Raw genomic sequence first — 5,820 nt, forward strand, 5'->3', positions numbered from 1 at the left:
GTGCGAGCTCAGTCCAAGTGGATCGAACATACCACCGGGATTTTTCCACGAGCGACAGTTCTCGTATGTATGGATAAAATGTGCATATATAGTTAGAGAGATGTCATTCCACGGAGGTTAATGAATCACCGTACTCAGGCTTGCTAATCAATTCTCCCTCATCCCGGCTGACGAGATTTCATATACATCCTCCTGTTTGATTACTCGTTTTCTCCTTTTACTGCTGATTGATAACCTCCCTATACTCTTCGCTTCCTATCCTGTGATCCCTTGATGCACGGAAAGTTGAATAAAAAAAAAAAGTTAAATAAAACCAGCAGCAATTGATTGTAAAATAAAATCCTATGGAATACTTTTAACGTCATCAAGCTGATGAATGTTTTACTTTTCGTGTGGTAACTCTGAAAGATTGATTAATGTAACGAGGAAATTTGATGGCTATCGGGCTGTGTTAATTAAATGAATACTATCAATTCCGTGAGTGAGTGGGGGAGTAGATGAGCTTGAATTACTGTGCAAGGTAAGCTAAAACCACAGCAGAAGTTCGGTAAACACGGCGCCAGCGAGAAATCCTTTGATTTTGAGCTGAATTTAGTGTAATCATGTTTGAGATTTACTATCAGCTGGTTTCTATTTGTGGATATCCAGATCGCTACTGTGTGGGTGCACTGAACTTTTCAAAGAATTCAATCGTCCGGTCCCACAGAATCCAATATTAAATACCTGCCGTGGCATTCTTCTATACATGCCCTCACTTTTATATACATAAACTATAAATAGTCGATGTGTGCAATCTTTGAGAATCAGGAATTTTCAATCTCGTGGCTACAGTGCAGGCACAAACGTAACCATTTGTTATATTGGTTCGTCTCTTTGACACTTTTGTAACGGAAAAATGAAATCTGTGATTTACATTACAAGTTTTTCCCAAAAGTCTTTGAGCTTTGAGGATGCTAATGTCAAGAAGGAAAATAATTAATAAATATTAAATTTACAAACGAAAAATAATTAAAGATCGTAATTAACTTGATGGAAAATTAATTACTGAATTCCGTCGGGTTTCTTCCAGCCTCAATAATTAGTTTTCATGCTTGACGGAGCTTTGTTACTTCAGCCCAAAACTCGCGTTTCCAAATCACTTGACTAGAAACCCAATAATGTTGTAAGAAACATTCCTAAACCCATATCCAGTATTTTTTATTCAGACATCAATAAATAATTGCTATTAATTATTTACATTTACAAAGTCTAATTAATATTATTGACAATTTCTGACAATGTTACTGACAATTATACAAATGAAATTAATTTATTATTTTCTAGCAGATCAATAAGAATTTTGATACAAAAATTGATAACTAATTTTCTTATTCTTATGAATTTCAAATAAGTTATCAGATTTTGATAATTATTTCGTTTATTTTGAAATGAATTTCAATATTTATTGATAAATATAGGATAGGTGTACCATTTTGGACCACTGCTCTATTTTTGGACATTTAATACTTTGTTTTAATTAATGAAAAAGTATAAAATAAAATTTCCATTGTGACAGTGTGCTAAAACTATCTTCGAAAACCTTTTAAAAATTAATTAGGTCATTACGTCTTTTACAAACTATTATATTTAAATTTTTGAACTGCCCAAAACCGGACTTCAAGTGGCCAAAAACAGTACCACTACCCAATAGCAATCAATGAAGGTCTAAAATTTAATCTATGTTGGTATTCGATCTACATTATTCTTGTCCCAGAGTCTACCCTGCTTAAAAAATCTCATAGAATCCAATAGATTCTCATGAATTCCTATAGAGATTTTATAAGAATGAATGAGTTCTATGAGAAGTGCTATAGTTAAGTATAGGGCCTTATACGAACAGCTATAAGAATCTATCGGATTTTTTAAGCAGGGTATCCACAAAAAAAAATTTTAAACAGAATTATAAAATTTTTAATCAAAGACTTCGACGAAATCCTGAAACTACACCAATAAGTACAGTTAGCATGTAGTTATCCTGTAGTTTGAAAACACATAAAATACAAGCTAGACTACACTTCCTACCATCTAATTTTAAGTAACTCACTGAAAAGCCAGAAAATAGTTAGCATCATCGTAAAACTGCTAATCTGAAAGTTAAATACAACTATTTCGAGTTTAAAATATAAAGTTTGATAAAATAGCAATCGAATATATACAGATTAAAAAATAAACATTTTTCGTTTAAAAAAAGTTTCTGATTTAATAGGATTAAAATAATGACTAATGCATTAGCAGCCCGTAAAAAAATGTACAAAATATATTTTGTCCAGTAATTTAGTCTCATTTATGAGTGTTTATATTTATGCCGTAGTGTGTATCTGCACACAATACGATGGCAATTGGCAAAGTCATTATTTTGGATTTAACGTCACGATGGATGTCCCGATGTGCGACACTCGATTCTCGTAAAGATTAAACCTCCAACATATAACTACCCATCGCGATGCCTTATCAACGCGATAGTGCCCCTCATATATACGGACGATAACGAATCGACTGGATTTTTATTGCGCATATGTATTTTCGTTTATTTTTATTTTTTTTTTCCTTTATCGTACATTATTTCCGAGGTACTTTCGGCAAATAGTCATATTAATGTCTTCCATTAAATCATTTCATATTAACGTTTCATAAAGCTCTCATGCATTATCGTATGCAAATTCCAATTAAATAATTTGTTAATAAATTAATTAATAAATGTATTCATTAATTAGAGTACACACTTATCTGCAAAATAATTACTGTACTGTAAATACGCAACATTACAGACTATAACGAGATAATTAAACATAATTAATTAGACTGAGGTTTGTGGGCATTAAATTAGCAAATTAACTCCACCACCGGTGAAAAACATTTTGTAATGAAAACCGATTTTTTCTGTACATATATATATTATATATTGTTGTTTAATCATCGCGGGCTTCTGTTCTATGAACAAAAACTACCATTTAATTTGTCATGTTCTAGCGCCGTCGTCAGCGGCTGAAAATAATTCCAAGGGGTAAAAACACGGGGTGGAAAACAATTAACCCAATTCTGTATTCAGCAATCGAAAATAAAACTTTTTCAATTGGAAAATATATAGACTTTTTGTTATTATTTTTATTCAATTTCTATTTCATTAGTGTCGGTTTTAATTTTAGCTTTGCTGAATAAAATTTTAAAAATAAATATTTTAAATAAATAACACTCAACAGTTTAATTAGCAAGAGAAAGTTTTGTTGCATTTAATGACAGCCTTTGTCGCTCTGAATCCAGAGTATATGTCCCAGTTGTCTTTTGATCAACGAGCCACATAATAAATTCAAGTTTCATATAAATACTGTCTTTGTATATCACTAATTGAAACATTTCATTCGAAAGCTTAATTAAATAGTTGAATAATAAAATGGTTTGTTATTTCCTTGGCCTCTTTTTTTTTTTTTATCAACGATCTTCTACACAGTAAAAAAATTTTTTTGAAAATTAACACAAAACTGTGTGTTAAAACAACATTTTACACATTCTAATGTTATCTGCAGTACACGTAAAGTGTTGATTCAACATTTTCATTTGTGTTATTTTTATACTTACAAAAATTTATGTATATGGGTCATTCCATCTCAATTCAACTGCATTGTGACGGTGACCCTTTTCGATTTTTTTGATTTTTTAATATGTTTTCATACATGTAGAAAAAAGTCTTGAGCTAAATTTTTAGCTCTTTATTTCCACCCCTTTCGGAGTTATAATTTTTGCTTAAAAAAGATATAACTTTGACTATAGTTATGATAATCTCACGTCATGGGGGGTCAATTTGTTGGATTTTTAACGCTCTTACCGAAAAAAAATTCAAAATCAGGAACAAAAAATTTTGTAATGCTTTCTCAGCCATTTTAAGTAACAAAATTAGCTTTTTGTTCAATAGGACACTTTTAATTTTTTTCAAAAAAATTCCCAAAATTCTATGTTGAAAAACAAAATTTTTGAGCCATAACCGAAGATGGGCATCGAATAACTTCTAGTAAAAAAAATTAAAAAACAATTTTTTTTTTTTGTTATTTTGATGTATTTTTCTTATAAAATCACAGAGTATTTCCAGATAGTCTCACAATACATAACAATACTTTTTTCTGAGTATTCTCAGTGGGAAATATAATATTTTACACGAAAATGTATGAGTAAAGTACTTTTTTTGCGATTTATTGTATCTTTTTAAATTAAAATTTAAATATATCAACTGCACATCGAATTATTCAGATTTATTACTCTAAAATCTACTTCGATATTATCGGTAGTACTAATCTGATATTACTTTGAAATAATATTTTGAGAAAAAAAAATTCACCCCCAGAAACAAAATTTTTCGCCAATATTTCATGAACAAAAAAGTCTGTCAACGTTGTTTGAGTTGTGAAAACTCGTTTTACGTAAATAATGTTACATGAATGTGTACTTAAAGCGTAGATGTTTTATATAAAATGGCTGATAGCAACGGGCCGTGTTATTGCACGCAATCATCCGAATAATATGCAAAGGTCCTTGGACTCTAGTATCCGTCGTCTTCCATTCGTTCGAGATCTATTGGTGTATGGATCAAAGCTGACTGGTATTCCTTGGGCAGTACAGTAGTGGCATTGCTACTACCACCAGCAATAGAACCAGTCACCGTTGGCTTAAACGAGCCAACGATCAATCGCGATAAATCACGCATCGATAGCTACGATAATGAACCACGCAGACTACTGCCGCTGTGAGCAAATATTAACATTTGGGCAATTACGAAATTTAATCGGACGTATAACTGTATAGACTCCATTATATTTATCGTTATAAATGACATTACTCAATACAACGTTTTATTTATTATAGATTTTAATATTTCATTTTTTCATTTCATGTAATTAAATTTATATATTTTGATTATTTGGATGAACACGAACAAGTATTTAATTTACGAATTTCCGGGACATACACCGATTCGATTTAATTTAATAAACGACGGTCTACTTTTTATTCATTCATAATATTGATCTCAATAACTCTAATAAAATTTATACAGATTTTTTTTTATCCATATTATTTTTACTGACTAAAAAAAAATTTTAATATTTATTTTAAAATATAATAAAATTCCTTAAACAAACATGAACATTAATAAAACATATAGTATTTATATATGTATGTAAGTTGTCATGTGGGTTTGAAATAAATTTGTACTATACATATACAAGTTGAATACAATGCCACAATATGTCAAGTACAAGATTAAAGTTGCCACAGTTTTCCAATATACGTCAAAAACAAGAAATTTCACAGACGTTTGTTGTCCTGAATTGTCGTCATATGTATGGATATAAAACATAACATCACTAGACACAATAATTTCTAATGAGTCGATAATTCTTTTGATTAATTTTTTGTAGGCAATTCCTGTCCCTGGTGGAAATTTTTGGGAATTTTCTCTGGAAAAACTCTGAAAAAGTCTTCAGAACTTTGAAAAAGTCTTTAGAACTTTGGAACTGAGTTTTTCAGAGAAAATTCTCAAAAATTTCCACCAGGGGTGTACTGGGTAGAGCTCCAAAAAGTTCTTAAAAAATGTTATTTTTGACTTATGTAAGGATTTGGACTCATGTAAGGATGGATAAGGAAGACTCTGCCTATATATTGATATGGGAAGTAGCCCGTAGTTTTACTTCTATTGGTAATACCTCCACAAAATGTAGACATTTTTTTTTCGTTATGACACTCTCCCGTAAACAAAACCCAAAGAAACCCAAAGAAAAAATTTTTTTTTGA

The sequence above is a fragment of the Microplitis mediator genome, chromosome 10, assembly GCF_029852145.1.
Source record: "Microplitis mediator isolate UGA2020A chromosome 10, iyMicMedi2.1, whole genome shotgun sequence".
NCBI classification, from domain to species: domain Eukaryota; kingdom Metazoa; phylum Arthropoda; class Insecta; order Hymenoptera; family Braconidae; genus Microplitis; species Microplitis mediator.